The sequence below is a fragment of the Stenella coeruleoalba genome (genome assembly GCF_951394435.1).
Source record: "Stenella coeruleoalba genome assembly, chromosome: 18".
Lineage (NCBI taxonomy): Eukaryota > Metazoa > Chordata > Mammalia > Artiodactyla > Delphinidae > Stenella > Stenella coeruleoalba.
Window position 1 is genome coordinate 59,119,116 of NC_137164.1, and position 20,463 is coordinate 59,139,578.

Genomic DNA, 20,463 nt, shown 5'->3' on the forward strand with positions numbered 1-20,463 from the left:
TGTTGATATCTCAAGGCAGTCATTAAGTGCTTCACAGTATCATGAAATTTCTAAACAGATATTATTAAAATTCATGTTATATCACATTTTTTAGAGGGGTAATAATTCTCAAATTTCTAAAAAAATAACAACTTTTCCTCAATTTGTCTTTATGGATTGTTACAAATCTTAACTCAGTTGATAAAACCAAGTGATAAATAGGCTGCCTATTTTATCTAACTACAACATATAGCTTTAGAGATTTAGATTGAATTTTTAGTTGTACTCAGATTGATGTGTTACCAGAGTAATTTTCTCAGTAAAGAAGATTTACTTTAAAATGTGAATAGAGCTTGAAAGTTTTAATTCTAGTATTGTATAGCTTTCTTATTCAGGTTTCTATTTTTAAATTTCATATACACATATACATATATACACATGTGTTTACATATATGAGATATATATATAAAGAAAATACAAATATATTTTTTTCAAATAGATTATCCTTATATTGATAATAAAAGCCCATGACTTACTTATTTGTAGTCTCTATTGATAGTTCATCGTTGTGCAAACAAAATTGTCTGCGATTCAAAGATCGAGTTGAATGCAAGCTGTAATACACATTTAATAACATTACAACACTAAATATATTCATTTATTTTATTCCTTTTAATTTATTTTTTTTTACTGAAGTCGAGTTGATTTACAATGCTGTGCCAATCTCTGCTGTACAGCAAAGCAGAGTTTTACACATAGAGACATTCTTTTTGTAATATTCTTTTTCATTCATTGATTTTAAAATAAAAGCTTATTAAAATATCTGCATTTCAAAGTACGAAAATATGAATACAATGAACCCAGAAATGTTTAATACTGATGGCGCTTTCTATATTGTAGTTGTTCAATATTAACATATACCTAACACTATTACAAAATGGGAGAAAAAGCTGAAAACAAAATCCATAATACTAGTTAATGTTGTGGAATAAGAGATATAGGCATTCAAGGCGGGGTAGTCTCCAAGAAATATTCCATTTTTAAACTATTTTTTACCTGTTAATATACATTTTACTTAACTATATCAAATATGTAGAATAGACATAACTTTTTATTTAATCATAATGCAAACTGTTTTCTCTTGTCATCCTCTAACTATATTTGTAGTAAATTTATCCTTCTCCTCCCTGGTAGTAAATTTCTGGTTGAAAACTCAGCAAGTTCCATGAGTATTCTGAGTAATAACATCATTAAAGAAACTTTAAGTTGTGATATGGTCTCTGTATAGAGATTAAAATCTGCATGTTCCAGTCTTCACAAGTAGCTAAGCCTTCCCCTCTTTTTCCTTTTGCTAAGGTCTATTGATGGCAGCTACCTATTATCTGGAAAATGTGGGTGGTCAGTTTGGCTTTTTCTTTCAGTTTAACTCAACCCCAATTTGCGACTTGATAGTTTCCCTCCAGAATGGGATGAGAGAAATTTCCTTTCAGGGGACTAGCTACTTCTTACCTAGATGAGTGGCTTCCTCATTTCTAGGTCCCAAAGACAGTATAAAGTGCCATTTTCTTTGGGACATTATAAAGTCCCAAAGACGGTATAAGGTGGGGGAAACTTTTAGTTATTATTATTTTTACAACTTCTTTTATCTTTCTTTTTTATTTTTCACTTCTGGGGAGGCCCTTATCTTTGGAGACTCGTCACCCCAATGCTATCGATATAACATGGGCAAAGCATACTGTCCTTTAAAATATTCCCTCGGCTTTTGGATTTCTGGAGTCACTTACCCTCAGCACAATTCTCTATTTTAAGGTTAGCTGGTTAGAAATTTAATTCCATCTGCAGCTTTAATTTCCTTTTCCTGTGTGATGCTAACATATTTGAAGGCATAACACCAGGGATTACGATGTGCACATCTTCGGTGAGCGTTAATCTAACTATCACAATCTAACTATCACAGATGTATATGGAATATTTCATAAATAAACACTATCTTTGAAGATACTGACAACACATCAGACAAATTCAAACACAAATCAAGAGTATTAATAATGCCAGCCAGTCAAGAATTCAAGTAAAAATACATTTCTTGAAATTTTTCAGATGTAAGAGATAATTCTTAGTAACACTTTAATACTTCATCTCGCTATCTCAATGATTATATAATTTTTAAAACTATAAGGCAATTGACAAAAATTATTTTGATAGATAATCTAACTAAATACTTGAACCTATGTCAGATCAACAAACAAAAGTGTGAGGGCACTGAGAATTTGAAAAATATAGTATTTTTCTGAGGATGATCAACAACTGAAGTATCAGGAACTGCTGATGAGTTTGTTAAGAGATTTTCCTAACATGGTTCAGATGAATTCAAATTGCATGATGAAATTAAGGAGGCTGAAACAATGATTTCCGTAAATGGACATAAACATTTCATCCTTGGGAATTTGTTGTTCAACCACTCCAGACCACCTGACATCACAAATTAAACAATAAAGCATGGCATTTAAGATAAAGTTATGAATCGACATGTCCATTGCTCAAATCCTGGCTCTGATACTTATCACTCTAATTTTTGCCATCCCACTTAATTTCCCTTGTTTCTGTTTCCTCACATATACCCATTGTTGTGAAGACTAAACTAGTTAATATATACGGAATTTCTTAAAATTTTGTGGAAAGCCTTCAGTTTGTGGAAAGCCTTCAGTTTGTGGAAAGCCTTCAGCTAAGTTCAGTACTTAGGTCTAAGCTCCTGGGAGAGACAGAATACTATGAGAAATTAAGAGAATTTTTTTTCATTCAAATTATTAACGTGTCCCAGATACCACTACTTGTTGTTAAGATGAATTATAATTATACAATATTTAGGTCTTAGTGTATCAGAAGTACTGTGCCATATTCTTCATTTTATGCTGAGTCAAAATTTAGACAGAGTGGGACTCCACAGGATACAAGAGAAAACATTATCTTTTGTCATGCTTCTTGAATAAACCCATTCTGAGAGGCTAATTATTTCCCTTCTTCTGATAAAATTCAAGGAATTTTTCATTACTTTTGTGGTTTCTCAATACAACAACAAAAATTCCTCAGTTACTTTCAGCCTCACAAAAGATTTATGTCATCAATAATTAAATTATCCTGTGTAATAGTGAAACTAAATTTTGTTTAAAGATTTTCTTTTTCACTGACTTGGGCCTATTTCCAGCTGGAGATCTAAATAGGAAATAGATGTTTGGGAGACTTTTTCCTCTTTCCTTACTTTGGTCTTTTATTTTTCTCCCTTGCTTATTAAGCGTGAAGCATGACCTCCCTGGGGAAACAGTGAAAGAGGAGGTTAGAAAAGAAAGTTTAAAGGGCAGAAACATTTTTACTCACCTGGTTGTATAATGATTTAATTTTGGCTCCCTCAGGGCTTGGAATCTGGCCAAAGATAACTGTATATTAGGGTACATTTTAAGTTTCTTAACTTGAAACTTGACTGCTCAGAGAATATTGAAATTCCATTTTCTTGACCAAAGCAATGTATTTTCTTAGGCTGAGTGTTTATGATTTTCTCAGTGCCTGGACATCCAGAGGTTTGCTTTTGTCTCTTCCAGACAATCGTCTGAAGCAGCACTTTAAATGTCATCAGCCTGGCTCCCTCTTTGCAAGGCACACATCTGGTATATGAGAAACAATCCAAAATTATACAAGTGTAGCTAGCTTCCAATGAAGTCTTTCCTTTCTCCCTATTTTGCCATCTTAGGAAGATATGAAAACCTCAGGCTACCCAGACAGGAGTTGAACATTGTTTACTGTTCCCAAACTCCAGGGATATTTGTCAGCATGATGAGAGATGTCCTATCTGTCCACTCATAAGCAGAAGAAGGAAAAAGACAGGGAGCATCAATTTTTCTTTTCAAGTGTACTTTTTTCTTTCCTCGTTAACTTCAACTCTTTTATACCCTCAATAGGAAGATAGACTGAGGATAGAAGTAATTATGAAAACAGTACTTAAAATAAATAAATAAAAAGTTCAACCACTTCTTTCTTAAATCCCTAAAGGGTACCTAGTATTCCATTTTAGAATATAGGAATACTTGCCATATATCTTTTAGCCCAATCTTTTGATGTCTTGTTATAGATTGAATGTTTGTGTCCCCCCCAAATTCTTATATTGAAGCCCTAACCTCCAGTGTGATGGTATTTCAAGCTGGGGTCTTTGGGAGGTCATTAGGGTTAAATCTGGTCGTGCGGTTGGGGCCCTCACGACACGATTAGTGGCCATATATGAAGAGGAAAAGAGAGAGCTCTTTCTCCACCACCTCTACCCTCTACTGTGCACAATAGGAAAGGAAAGGCCATACAAAGTCAGCTTTTCCTCTACAATGTTTATACATTTATTGTGACCTTATGTGAGGCAATCACAAACTCTGAATAAATTGTGAAATACTCATACATTCTTTTCACATTAAAAAAATCTGAAAACAGTCAAACTTATTTTTCACATTTTCGCTCAATGTAAGATAGTTTTTTAAAATGTTCCAAAATTTTGGCATTGCCATGCTTCTGAATTTGCTGCTTTAGGTGTTTCATAAGTTGACATAATATTTTCTTTTATTTGTATTCTTATTTTGTATAATTGGTTTTTCATAATGTTATCCTTATGTACAAATTAAAATAAATTCTCCTTTGCAATGGAGATGAATTTAGCTTGTCAAAATTAAAATGCTTCTCTACTTTATTATCAAAATATATGAGTTTTTACAAAGAAGAATTGATAAAGATTCTCTCTGATGGACTTGCTTCTGTTTCCCCAGTGGAATATGAGTGAGGGCACACTCCCAAGTGAATGCAACTGGAGTCAGCCTCATGTAAGAGAAGAAATTGATTCCAGAATTTTATTAGATGTACTAAATCCACATTAAATATTGAATCCCTCAATTCAATATAAACAGTCATAACCAAATGGAAGACTTATACAGAAGAAACATTTTTAACAGTCTGAAATATTTCTTACTTCTTTGCATTCTTGGTAATTATTTTCTAATTAGATTTTACGGACTTCATTTTTATTTTAATGGAACAGTTTTCCCTTAAGGCCTACATGAATAATATATGATTCAAATCCGGAAGTGTGTAAACACAAGCAAAATTATTTTAGTACAGCAAATTCTTAGGAACAAAAATTAATTATTGAAGAAGACTGAAAAATATTTTCTTTTGCTGTTTATGATTTTAAATGTAATCCTGTAGAGGGTAGTTTAACAATAGGTAGATATTATGTCTATAAAATTATAATGATTATACAGTCATTAACGATCATGGCCTTGAAAACGTTTTTGAAAATCTGAACATCACAAATAATGCATATTTATTTTTTCCCTGAGATTCAGTAGTAACTCTGAAAATTAAAACTATACTATAAAAATTGAATAAAGTTAAAAATTTGAAAACATGTTAAGCCATGACCTGGGCAGCATAAAAGATCAATGCTAGGTTAGAATGATTGACAAGTGTTATCTGATAGGAAGAACATCTGGGTTTGAACTTGGGCCTAGAAATGAGGCTATACTTAGTGTTTTATCTATATCTATCTATCTATCGAACTTTTTCTACAAAAGTTGAACAGGATATATTAAAAATCAAGTTTGACTCTAAGAAGCAGTGGCCTAGAATGACAAAAATCACAATTCTCTTTTTGAAAGTGGTATTAATCTTGTGTAAGAATGAGTCTAAACTCAAAAACTAAAGTAGGTTCTGTTTCTTTCCAACACTATTTGCTATTTATCCTCTTTTACTTGGCTTTTGTACCCACTGCACAATACTTCAATATCAGTATACACTATATGCCAAGATACAATATACTATTGAATACGATACTCTGATTAGTCATTAATTTTAAAAATGTCTAATTTGAAGACACTGAGGTTCAAAAAAATAAAGATGTTTCCAGGATGACATACCTAGGATAAACTTGTGTGTCTCTATACCAAAATGCAGCTTTTCTCTGCAATGTATAATCTTCCTCTTTAAGGATCACATTGTAAAATGTTGCTGTGTACATTGTTTAACTAGGAAGTTTTTTGAAACGTTATTTGATTCACCTGTTATATCTTCTTTATAATAGTCTATGCTTTTTGTTTTTTTTTAATTTGGAGCTTTGTAAAATCACTGTTTTTCATTGAGGTTGAGAATTTACAAAATAATCTATGTACAATTACATAGAAGATATGATAATATTGTAATTCTCACATTATCAACACTTAAAAACAGTCTATAACTGTTCTATAAACAACTCTGGTTTGGAAATCTTCTGCCATCTTCCTAGTTGTTCATTGTTTATTTAATCTCTTTTATATTGTCCATTGTTACCCAATAGTCTTTAGTTGTAGTTGATAAGATTATTTTCAGTGCTTTTTAGTCTTCTATCTCTATTGATACTTTAAAGTATAGGGCCTTCATAAATTCTATTTTCATAAGTGTAGCTGTTTAGTTTACTGTTTGCTACCATCTTATACAATATATACAAATGCAAGAGGTATGATCCTTCTCTAATAAATTATTTTCATCTTTTGATGCTTGTTTAATAGCTTGTCTTAATAGAAGAAATCTGCTTCTTAAATTTAGTCTGATATCACTGTGTCTTCAGGGTGGAAAAGATGAGAGAGTTCTTTGGAGTCTCTTTTATAAGGGCATTGATCCCACTTATGTGAGCTCTACACCTCCCAAAGACATCACTTCCTAATACCATCACAATGGGGGTTAAGATTTCAAGGTAGGAATTTGGAAAGAGGTCCAAACATTTCAGTTCACAATAATAACTATGCTTTGACAGGAAAGTGTTGACTGCTATGTAAAAATGATTAATTTTATTATTCTATGGCTACTTCTAAGTTATTAGAAAATCTTGCTTCAACCAGGAGCAACAAAATGAAAAATTACCCTTTTACTCCTCTTACTTTTATAGTTTAACTCTATTTGCTCAATTTATCCTTACTTTCGCCTTCCTGTATTTCACCAGTTCTAAATGGCCACAGTAACGTCCTTTCCCTTTTAATAAATAATTCTCTGTCGTAAACTTCCAACACAAATACTCCAATTTTTGGATCAAGCAATTCTTCAGCCCTTCAACTTGAACAGAGCTCTTCATCTTATAAATGCCAGAGGAATTACCTTCAGAAGAATAATTCGTGTGGAACTGATTTCTGGGAAATATCTTATGTGCACATTTTGCTATTGTTTTGATATGTTATACCCCTAACTGTTCTTTAATTTTGCATATATGTCTTGTTTCCATAGTCGGACTGTGTGTTCTCTATTAAAAGAGATTAGGTTTTGTACTCTTTAGAAATCAAAGAGCAAATTGCTTTTTAAAAATTATTTGCTTAAAAATATTAATTGACTATGTATGCTGTGCTAAGCATTGTTCTTCGATCCTGAAATGTGACACAGAAGTAAGCAAATGTTCTGCAGTGGGACTTTTTACATGTGATCTTTATAGTATTCATCACAATTAAAGTTACATGTTTAACTGCACATTCATTTGTTTAATATTTAGGTCCCCAAATTCTGTAAGCCAAACATGGGAGTAGACCCTTTTTAATTTGTCACTGAAATATTAGTGCCTAGGCTGTATCTGATCAGTAAGTACCAATATCTGTTGAATGAACTAGAAGCTTAATAAACATTCCCTCAGGAAAAAATTGTGGGGAAAAACTAGTTATAGAGAAAAATAGCAAATTGAATATATTTTTGAAGTTGAGATCCTTATGGCAAAATTTAGTCTTTATCTGAGAGGAAAAGCATTTTCTAAATATTGCATATTCTAAGAAATTTTAAAATATCATTGTAACAAATTAGAAGTGGGTGGTGCTAGATGACACCCATCTGGACAAAAAGAAAATACAGCGGTCCAAAAATAAGAGTCAGGGCTTCCCTGGTGGCGCAGTGGTTGAGAGTCCACCTGCCAATGCAGGGGACACGGGTTCGTGCCCCGGTCTGGGAAGATCCCACATGCTGCGGAGCGGCTAGGCCCGTGAGCCATGGCCGCTGAGCCTGTGCGTCCGGAGCCTGTGCTCCACAACAGGAGAGGCCACAACAGTGAGAGGCCCATGTACCGCAAAAAAAAAAAAAAAAAAAAGTCAAACACTTCAGCTAAAACTATGATTCCTAAAGCTAAAATCAATATTTACTGGTAAAAACGTAGTTATATATTATTTTTGCTTAAATTTTAAATAATATTTTCTTATGCTATTTTGTGTAAGGTTTTCTTGTACTGTTTACTTTACAAAAACAAAGCACTTTTATGGTTATAAAATTGTCTACTGAAGTTATTCAATGTTAAAAGAAAGCCCCCAATTTTTATTTAGCAGTGTATTTTGTGACTTTCAATTTCTTGTAGCATTTACAGAAAGGTGAGTAAACTGAATTAAGAATTTAGCTAAAAATCTCATTATTATTTACTTATAAATTGGTCTTAATTAGTTGATTTATTTTTATTCCCATGTTTACTAGAAAATGCATTTTCTGCATTTTGGATGCAGGTATTGTTGGCAATACAGGCCGTATTGGTTTCTACAGTATTTCTTTAAAGGGAGATTTTTATAGTTATTATATTTGTATTATTCAATTGAATTCAATTAATACATAAAATACCATGTTAAGTAATTTCAAGGATGGAAATATATTAATAAACAGGTCCTTGTTTCTATCATATGTACACTATACTTATAGTAATTATGATCAATTCTGGAATATATACAATTAAAGGAAAAATGGACATTTTGCCAGAAAGGGTACCAAAATATCTTTGTAGTTTTGCAAAACAGAATATCAAAGTTGAAGCCTCATATTCAGGCCTCAGGCTAACTCCCTTCAAGTTTGCAAAGGGTCAACAAGCACAAGAGAAAGGACATTACGACAGGGAGTGAAAAGCAAGAACGACCATAGGAACACAGGGAGCTGTGAAGATTAGCTACCGTCTGGGATGTCAGCACTGATGGAGGCAGGACAGAAATGTTTAAAATACCATGATTAATTGCTTAGTGAGATCTATACAAGTGTGGATATATGATTACATACTTTTTTATTTATCTTATTTTAATGATGAAAAATCAAAGTATCTCTTTTAATATTAAAAATACTACTCTATATAATATAAATAAGTATCACTAACAAAAAAGTCTTCATGAAGAAACAAAATACTAGGTTAGATTTAAAAATAAAATATTCCTGGTCAAGCACTGATCAGTACTGGATAGGTTCAAGTCTAGTTTGCCTTTTAATGATCAGAATACAGGGAATTGGTTATACTTTTGTTGGAAAGCTGAAAGTAAGATAGAACACTGAAGCAGCAAGCAGCGACTATCCACAGTGTATAAGGAGATAGGCAAATAACCAGCACAACCCCACTTTCAGGGATTATAGGTTAACAAAATTAGCATTAATTATGTTAAGTTTTTTGGTTTTGTTTTCCCCATAAAGACTTGCAAGTAACGTAAGAATATTTTAGTACAGAAATTTGCGCCACCGAACTTGTCAAGCTTCATCTATGGACCTTAATTTCTTTAAAGTGAGAATTTGTGGTAGCCTTTTTTGTTTCTAAAATGTTATGATAATATAATACCCACATATTGAGTAGTAAACTATTTTCCACAAAATTTTGATGCAGGTATGTGCATTTTATGGGTAAACAAAAACACAAACAAAATATGGTATCCAGGAAACAGACCTGACTGCAGTTTTACACGCATGCATTCTATTCCTGGCTGGAGCGGTAGCAGTAATGTGAAGTTAAGGACACTAAACTTCTGTGACAATCAACTGGTTCATCTAAAAAATAATAATAACAAAAATAACTACCTTGTAAGTTATAAGATTAGATAAATTAATATGAATAGTCTAATACATTCCTGAAACTTAGTAAGCATGTAATAAAACAGTTGCAAGACTGATATTGGCAGTTATTTTAAGATTTCATCGATTTAACTCTAAATCCATGAAATTTGTAAGGCAACAAAACAACATTACAATCAACTTATTTAATCCTGCAACCAAATTATTGATAAAATTATACAAGTTTTAATATGTAATCAGAATAATTCAGAAAAATGGCTGGATAAATGTCATTTCAAAACATTTTAATTCAGAGACACTGTATAATGATAAAAATGCTTTCTGTTTATATGCTTTTTTTATGTGACGACTTCTAGGAATTCAGTTACTGTTTATTTATGTCTCCAGAAAAACAGTTTACAAATTATTCAATCTCTATTATATTATTTATCATTTAATTACATATTCCTGACTTAAGCAAAACTTACTAACCTAAAATGGTAACGCAACTTAGTATTATGAAAATCAAATATGTTTTGTTAATATCCTTTTATGTACATTTAAAATGCATTTGTTTACATTTAAATACTAGCAGAAATGTGTGCAGTCCTAGTCACATATTACTTTGCACATATCTATAAGCATTCATTTATTTTGTAATTATTCAGGGCAGTTCCTAGGTGTCTGATGCTGTGCTAGTAGTACATACTTTGAAATATACAACATTAATTTCCAAAAGAAGCACAGATTGTATTGGAGATAAATGCCAGTTATCATAAAATATGAAATATTCTATAACACAAGGATGTTGCAAAGTGAAAGAATCAGTACATATCTGTCAATATCTAGATTTCACAATGCAATACAATCTTAAAAATAAGTATGAATTCACTAAGAAAGAGTAAATGGGTATAATGATAATGGTTTAGTATGGGGAGGTATAGAGACCAAAATGATGATAAGTAGTGAGAATAGTAACTACTCTAGTATAGTAGAAGCTTATGTATATGTATATGTAGTATGGGTACCAGGATGAAAAGAGGTGAGTGGATGATAACAATGAAAGATATGGTGTGGAATTACAAGCCATTAAAGTTTTCTTTTTATTGTAATAAAATATATTTTGTATTTTCCCTTTTGGTGGGCATTCAAGTTTACTTTTAACTATTTTGCTGTGTTTTTATGTTTTGGCAACACATTCATTACTACAACCAAACATCATATACAGACATACCTTGAAGACACTGCACATTTGATTCCAGACTACCACAATAAAGTGAATATCACAATAAAGCAAGTCACACAAAATTTTTGGTTTCCCAGTACATATAAAAGTTGTTTATGCTATACTGTAGTCTATTAAGTGTGCAATTTATGTCTAAAAAAACAATATACATACCTTAATATAAAAATATTTTGTTGCTTAAAAGATGCTAACCGTCATCTGAGCCTTCAGTGAGTCTTAGTAGTAACGTCAAAGATCACTGACCACAGATCACCACAACAAATATAATACCAATGAAAATTTTTGAAATATTGTAAAAATTACCAAAATGTGACACAGAGACATGAAGTGAGCAAATGTCTATTGGAAAAATGGCACTGATAGACTTGCTTGATGCAAACCTTCATTCTGTAAAAAAACCACTTATTTGCAAAGCTCAATAAAACAAAGTGCAATAAAATGAGGTATGCCTCTACATGTAAGCATACATTTATCATTATATATTTTTAAAATAAATTTCAGGTACATATATTGCACATCATGAAATTTCTGGGTGATAAATTTTAATTTGTCTTGACACAATTTTCTTAAGGTGATGCAGGTGATCACACTTCAATTACCAACACTGGCAATAACTTATGACATTAAAGAAAATGGAGAATTACAACAACCCGATTCAGGCAGGACTAGTTAAATGCCCCATACCTTTGAGGAATAAAAGTTTTGTTTACTGCACCACACAAAGATCAATGACCAGCTGAGGTACTCATTGAGGACAAAGAGACTATGGAATGGGTAATGAAAGAAGGTACTTATAAATACAAGTTACAGTGTGCAACTAAGCAGTTGCAGAATGAAGACTGTAATTTTTTTTTCTTTTTTTTTTTTTTTGCGGTATGCCGGCCTCTCACTGCTTCGGCCTCTCCCATTGTGGAGCACAGGCTCCGGACGCGCAGGCCCAGCGGCCATGGCTCCCGGGCCCAGCCACTCCGCGGCATGTGGGATCTTCCCGGACTGGGGCACGAACCCGTGTCCCCTGCATCGGCAGGAGGACTCTCAACCACTGCGCCACCAGGGAAGCCCAGGACTGTAATTATTAAAGAGTATTTCTTCCTTATGAATATAAATATATTTATTATGAATATATTTGTGTGTATATAGCATGCATTTCTGTCTTCTTCCCTTTCTTATCCCCGTATAATCTAACATAACATTCATTAATAATAATTAAATTAAATGATAGTATTTTTAAGTTGCAGGATATCAGTAAGAATGAACATCACCCAAGGACTTTAAATCCTCTCTTGGGAAAAGTGTTAGAATGTTTTCAGTTGGATCAGAATTGCTGTATCATGCTAGGTGAACTCTGACTTTGCTATTGTCTTTATTTGGAGTTTAAGTATGATTTAAAAAGATGTGTATGGTGCCAAGGTGACAAAGGGTGGACAGTGATGGTAAGTTCTGTGTGTCAACTTGGGTAGGCTATAGTATCCAGGTTTTTAATTAAATGCTAATCTAGGTATTGCTATGAAGGTAATTTGTAGATGTGGTTAACATCTACAATCAATTGCCCATATGTAAAGGAGATTATCCTCTTTTATCTGGGTGGGTCTCATTCAATCAATAGAAGACCTTGAGAGCAAAAACAGGGTTTCCCCGAGGAAGAAGAAAATCTGCCTCTAATATCAGCTCCTGCCTGAGAGTCTCTAGACTGCTCTGGTCTACCCTACAGATTTTGGATTTGCCAGTCCTCACACTCATGTAAGCCAGGTCAAAAATAATAGTCTGTTGATACTTATGTAGGCATATTTTTGGAATCTTTCTCATTACTGTCGTATAATTTAAATGTGACTTTTGTTCCAAGTCTGTATGTTAATATATTTGCAGAATAAATTCAAAAGTGTCCTAATTAGGATATGAAGATAGAAATAAATTGCATATTGTGACTTGAATTAATATTCAATTTTTAATTTAATTTTGATTCTGTAGATCTACAAAAAGCCACAAATTATTGTACAATTTTATTTCCTTTAAATCTTAGAAACAATCTATTCATACTCTAAAATTATTTTTTATATTATCATTATTTAGTTCATAATGTGCAGATACCATATTGCACACAGCATTTGCCAAGCTATAATTCATTATTAACATTAAAATGCAACTTGAGAGGTCAGCTAGTTAATTCATCAAGCTTCAGGAATAAGTGGCAGATAAAAATGAAGAGTTACACTAATTTTCAAAACCTAGAAAAGAATACTAACAACCCTGCTTTATAATACTGAAACATGCTATTAGAATTAATCAAATGTTCCACATAATGACAACATATAATAAACATTAATTAAGGAATACTTATCCATTTTGTTTATACAAGTGTGACCAGGGTAGGCAATACAGTGGTAAATAAAAATGAAAATTATAAAGCATCTGTGATTAACTTTGACAAAGTCATCTCTACAATGTAATTTCTAAGGTTTATAAAAACTGATTAAAAGAATATACATATTTAACAAATGCATGTATATATTTGTATGTTTGTGAGAGATATTTCTTCTGATGCCACAGGCTCATAAATTTCCCTGTAAAGAACCATTGATCTTGGGCTGCCCTACAGAGATATATTTGCAGGGCCGCCATGCCCAAGGCACTGTAGTGGTTACAGTGATTTACCTTCAGGTAGAGGTCAGGAAGAACCCAACAAGGAAGCAGGTTCCTGACCCCTTTGAGACTACTGAAGCAGGTTGTTGGAGGGAAGTGGAAAAGGATCATTGGATGATGAGAAGAAGCTCTTGTAGTCTGCTTCCAGAAGCAGTGACTGGCAAGGAATCTAGGGTTCTATTCTACTACTAAGGGGTAGAAGGCACCCCAGAAGGTGCCTAACTCCCTTGCCAGTCATAGCACCCTCCCCTGTTTGTGTGCACATTTCCCATCCTGGCCAATGACTGCTTGTCAATGCACCACCTACTGCTGCGTTTATCATCCCTTACATACCTTTGGGTCCTTCTTCTTACACACCAGGAGTTTCCCGGCACTCTCTTCTTACCAAAGTATGCCACAAACTGCTTTTTTTCATAACCTGTTGAAAAAGTAGATGATAAGCTTCTGTTTCCTGAAACATCATCTTTAGTGATCTCCCATTTCATGGGCAACACTCCTCTTCCTTCTTTAAAGAACAGAGAGAAAAGCTAACTTCTTTAATGTTTCCTTTCTCTCTCTCTCTCTCTCTCTTTCACACTTTCTCCCTTTTTGGCAAGATCATTGAAGTTACCTTCTGGTTAACCCTCAAATTTCATACTTTGGAAAGAATTACAAAAGTCATTTATTTTTCTTACTTTTATCAAACACTCAAGTGTTTAGTAAATGCTGATAATTTAGTTCCAGATATCATTTGAAAACTTTGTTTGCAAACCTAGTAGTTATTCTTTGTACAAAAGCTCCAGGTTTTCAAGAATCAATTATTTTCAAATGCAAAATGGAAGATTGCTGTGTTTTTACATTAGGAAACCTTTTATAGTAACCTTGCAGAACTGAAATTTGTAGAGTTGGACATTAACTGTTAACTGAGAACACTCAGCTATTGTGAACTCAAAAAAATATTTAAATAATATATGAAATGTCACAGATTTGTGTCGTAGTATATGGGATGATAATTTTAAAGATGTGCTATAATTACATATTCCATGGAGAAACAGAGGTCTTCCATTTAAATAAAGCAATGCCAACCCATACATTTAAAGTTCCCTGTCATATCAGGTTTCCATTATATTTTTGTGACAGGTGAAAAATAAGCAATAAACAAAAGCGTTGATAAGGTCACACACCTGTTATGCTGTCTTCAGTCTGAGACACTTTAGTGTCATAAAGATGCTGACAAAGGGAAAGGGCTTTTAAGAAAATTCAGTAGTATGATTAAGGAGCTAGGAAGTTAGACTTAAAATGAGGGATTAAAAGGATGAAATACGTTCACTGAGCTGAATTGTGACAAAGTAGGATGAGCCAATTTATCTGTTTAGGAAAATCTGGAAGTTATAAATGACAAAGAGGTTGCAGTGCAATTTTGCATGCACACATATGCAGACATACATATACATGCATATTTTCTGGAATAATTGCCATCGTTCCTTTGGTAAAATTTTAATATAATAAATTTTCAAAAACTAAAAGTATTAAAAATAAATTTTCCATAAGATTACCCATATAATTAATTGTATTTTTAAATTATTGATTTAAAATTCTAAGAGAAAGACACCTTCCCATATTAATTGCCAATATATCTACAGTAAAATTTTATTATGATTCAGCTTGGTGTATTAAGCAGAGCACAAGCTGTGCAAAAGATGTCCTGTTTGACAATTTCACATCTGTCATGAGCTAGCAAATAGTCTCTTAACCTCTCCCAGCCTTAGTTTCTTCATCTATATAATGAGGAAATTGCATTGGATGTCTTAAAAACTTTTCTGGTGTAATATTCAAATTTTTATTAAAATAAAATTTAAAGTATTGACTATTGGTGACATTTCTTTGAATTAAAAACAATGAGTACACAAAGTATTTTAAAATGTTTTTAAAAAAGTGCTCTTTAATAAAATATCGTGATTTATAAAGCAATAAGAAGAGAGGCCAAAAAAGATTGAAGCCTTCTCTCTTTCCCAAGTCCTTAATAAAAAGATTCAACAAATAAATTAAGAATTCTCTTTTAGGTGAAGTGGAATTTAAGCTTGTCAACAATTTCTGTAGAGTATTTATTATAGGAGTTGTTATCATTGCCTGAGAAGCCAGGGAACCCAGAAACAAGTGTGGAAAAGACACACATTTATCAGGTGACATGAGAATTTTGACATGTGTATTGAATCCCTTCAGCAGTGTGTTGATGAGGATTGCATTGCCTATCGGCTTCATAAGTATATTTGAGGAGCTAATTTATGGGACCCTTACATTGGAAGGAGACTTTCTTTTTGAGTGAAATAAAACTTACCCTTTGTATATGGGCAATATTTGCTTTTGCTTTTCCTGCATTTTATTGGGGGGGAGCAAATAAGGAGCAAAATAATTATAATTACAAAAATAATGAGAAGTTTTGAGGACCTTATCTATTCATTTCCTGAATGACCAGTGGTACGGTTCCCAACATGACTGAAAAACTCCCTGCTGTAAGTAGCTTATATTTTGTTAGGTAAAATTTAAAAAGCAAACCAATAAATATTTAATATGGTAAGAAATATGTATAAGTGCTACTAATAAAAATAATATATAGAAATAATTGATAGCATGACTCTGGGAGAGAGGGATTGCTTTTGTAGACAAGGTGGTCAGGATAATGCCTGTCTGAGACTGTGACATTAGTAATCAGAGTTAATATAGTTAAAGTGGAAACCAGGAAATTATGTTAAAATATGAGAGAAGACTATTTCAAGATAAAATGACTTTATGAAATGAAAAATCATATCATGTCATATTTAAAACTTTAAATATAAGCAATAAAAACAAAATGGTCATTTCTTAGAAGTGAATTAAGGCTACAGATGTCAAAAAGATAAAATATCTCTCAATGAAGCAAGGATATGAAGAAATAAAATCTACAATTGAAAAGAAATGCATTTGAAGGAAAAACCCTAGAGACCTACTGTGCAAGTAGAAATTTTAGAATTGATAAAATGAACAGATGCTGGACTAATAAATCTTAATAATTAATAGAAGAAAATGTATTTTAGCTAAATAAATATTCCAGTGTTAGAACTGAAATGGATCTCTAAGTTCCTGGCATTTTAATTAGAAAAGGCATATGCCCAGATGAATTATGGTGACATTTATGGATCAAAAGAAGAAACAGAAAATCTAATGCAAGTATATGTGTATATATATAATATAACAAGAACATATATGTGTATATAACAAGAATACATGTATATATAACAAGAACAAATTACCTAGAAAAGGCAGACTAATAAGCTTTTTCATTTTCAACAGTAGAAGCTAGAAGATATTTGAACACCATTTATAGATAATTGAGGGAAAATTTATTTTGAGCTAAGAATTATATGTACCTCTTTAGAGAAGAACAAAGATGACAAGTTCAGATGTCTAATGACTCAGATAGTAGGGCTTCTATAAACTGTAGGAAACACAAAATTACTTTAGGAAAGTAAGTAAGAACAAAATCTCAAGAGAAGAAAAGACAAAAGGGAACATTAAAGTCACTAGTGATAAGTCTGTGATATTTAGAGTTACATCTAAATGTATCATGAGAACATGATAAGAGTTTTAGTATTGATAGTAATTTCAGATTATTGGATTGAAAGGAATAAAAAGAGCTATTGTAAAGAATTTTTAAAGTTTGGTAGCTTGATATTAGCTTTTCTAACTTATTTTTGCAAGACTTAATAGTTCATTGGGTAAAGAAAAGTGCAGAGTTGGGGTGACGGTAGTGGAAAGTCAAAATATCTTGGTGTTACCAAGGTATGTATAAATTAACTCAATTTTATATAATAATAGAGAAAATTACATTTTGTTGATAGTTATGAGCTCAATAAACACATCTTGGTGAATTTATTTGATTATTAGAAATATAATGTGTCATATTGTGTGCTATAATGTGTTCCAGGAATATTTTTAACAATATTCTATGCTCTTTATATTCAACCATTGATTTTAAGCTTCTTATCTTTCTGATCTATTGATCAGCATCTTTGTTTTATTTATCTTTCAAGAAGATCTTTCAATAAGCATCTTTGTTTTATTTCTCTTTCAATCAGATTTATTCAATCTTAGGTTAACAGACTTATTCAATCTAAAGTCTTGCAATAAATATTTCTCATTTGATTTTAATTTCTATTTTATTTTATTGAATGGAACATTTATAAATATTAATATATATCATACATAATACTAATGAAGCTCTTTAGAAGAACATAATATAATCTTTAATAAAATATTAAAAATAGTTAATTTCTTATCTCTAGAGAATTATGCTTATGAACATCAGTTATGGCAAGCTGGAAAATAACTTATTTCTTCCAAGTGACTTGAATATGAACAATTTAAAAGATTCGAGTAGAAGTGAATTCAAATGGGATTAACTCTTCTCATGTGAATTTGTGACTCTCTTTGATTTGCTCTAATTCTGATAAATCTAGGAGCTCCTTTATTGCCAGGTATATTTTTCAATTGATCTGACACATTTCAATAGAATGTTTGTCTAATGTGAGGACCCTAATGGTTCATGAGCAGCAATAACAATCTGACTACTAATAACTAAATGCAGTTAGAAGTGGAACATTAAAATAATCTTGTTTTGTAAAATCACTTCTCAAAGTAGGAGAGGAGAAGAAAACTTTATTTTTACTGGCTAATGTGTGAGAATTTATTTAATGTTAGTGTCTTTTGTAAGAAAATTTTATATCGCCAAGCAACACAATCTTTATGCTAAGAGTGGAAAAGTAAGCTCTTAATATTCCAGATATCTGTGTTCTAAAATTTAAATATTTAAATGATTTTATTAGGTTTTAACACATATTGAGTTAACTGCATTGAAATACCCATACTACAAAATAACAAACAAAAATATTTTCTTCTCTTGTACATTTCAGTTAAAACAACCCTCTCTCTAGCCTACTACTTTTCAGAATAAGGATTTTGCTCCAAATTACTATTTTAATAGTGAAAAGGTGAACACTAACTTCTTCAATTTCTATGTATTCCAAATTCAACAATTCAAAAGCAACTACTCCCTAGGGACTTCCCTGGTGGTCCAGTGTAAAGAATCTGCCTTACAATGCAGGGGATGCGGGTTCAATCCCTGGTCAGGGAACTAAGATCCCACATGCTTCAGGGCAACTAAGCCCACGTGCCACAATTACTGAATTTGTGCGCTTCAACTAGAGCCCACATATCACAAACTAGAGCCCATGTGCTCTGGAATCCGCATGCCACAACTACAGAGCCCACATGCCCTGGAGTCTGTGTGCCACAACTAGAGAGAAACCCACACACCACAACGAAGAGTCTATGAGCCACAATGAAAGATCCTGCGTGCCTCAACGATGATCCTGCATACCACAACTAACACCCAACACAGACAAAAATAAATAAAAAATAATAAAACAAAAGCAACCACTCCCATCTCTACACCTCCATCTGTGAAGAGTGGTGTAGAGAGGAGGTTGTTTTAACTGAAATGTACAAGAGAGGAAAATGATGTTTTTGTTTGTTATTTTGTAGTATGGGTATTTCAATGCAGTTAACACAATATGTGTTAAAACCTAAAATTAACCTAGTAGTAATAAAATCATTTAAATATTTAATTTTTAGAACACAGATATTTCTGAAACGTATCCCTTATTAAGAGAAAAAAATTATATTTGAATTCCCTTAGCACCAGTATATTAAGAAGGCAGAGTCAACTACATCATAAAGTGTTAATTCCACACTGCAGTAAAGAGACAAAAACAGAAATGATACAGAAGGTATAGAAAGCCTATTCTTTGAGAACTGCACAATTGTGAGCAGAAGAAAAGAGGTAGAGGAATTGATCATCCAACTGCCTGGCATCCTGTACATGGACTGTAGTATCAAAGCGTGAGGCCTGGGTGATAGGTTGAAGGGAACACTGAAAACCATCAACTCCACATGTAGGCTGAGAGACTAACCAACTAGGTCCTTCTGAGCCAACCTCAATTCTCTTGTGGCTTGAAGATTACCCAGAGAGACCACCCTGTCCCCACAGAGGGACAAAGAATGCCGTTTAAGGTGCTACCCATGAATAAGATATAGTGGTAGCTTGAAGGAGAATTTGCTGTGTTCTGTGACCAGATATCCTAGAGCAACCTTCTCATACTGAGAGACAATGAGAGTCACTGCTAGAACACAAACATATACACCAAACTGGCAACATATTCATGGGGCTAGGTGCAAAATGAAAATGAGGTACCTCTTGCTACATTTTTAAAAGAATTTCAGTATGGTGACAGCAGCATTAAACCAAGGGTAAGGCCCTTCTGAGTATGGGCTGTGCATGACTGCACAGGTCACACACCCATGAAGCTAGCTCAGCATATACACAGAACCAGTGAGAACCCAGGTAGGACTGAGTCACTACGGAGGATAGGGATCCTATCTCGACAGCTAGGCAGTCAACAACAAAGCAGAAAAGAATATCCTAGTGGAAGGAACAGGACATGGTGGATAATACAGAGACCTGCAGATAACCTTAGGGTCCTCTTCTGCACATGAAATAGTGTAAGCCCCTTCCCCAATTTCCAGATGCCACGTTAGAAAAGAAGAAATAAGAAAGAGCCAAGAAATCTAAAAGACTAGATATGTATCCTTAAAAAATGGTTTATGTTAGTTCATCATCATATTTTGAATGGAGGGGCTGTAAGAAAAGCAATTCAATTATTTAATAAAAAGAAACTACAATTATTTGGTTACATTTGAGTGTCATG

The 20,463-nt window shown here is 32.8% G+C and overlaps 1 long non-coding RNA gene across 1 annotated transcript in view; it reads right to left on the reverse strand.

Annotated features, from left to right (window-relative positions):
- Positions 1-515: 515 nt before the first annotated feature.
- Positions 516-20,463, reverse strand: part of LOC307176663 — a 148,543-nt gene continuing 128,595 nt past the window's right edge. The window contains exons 3-6 of the long non-coding RNA XR_013824860.1: positions 14,015-14,099; positions 9,692-9,792; positions 3,355-3,638; positions 516-593 (exon numbers count right to left, since the gene is read on the reverse strand). This is a non-coding gene — a long non-coding RNA (uncharacterized lncRNA). The remainder of the gene's footprint in view (positions 594-3,354; positions 3,639-9,691; positions 9,793-14,014; positions 14,100-20,463) is intronic.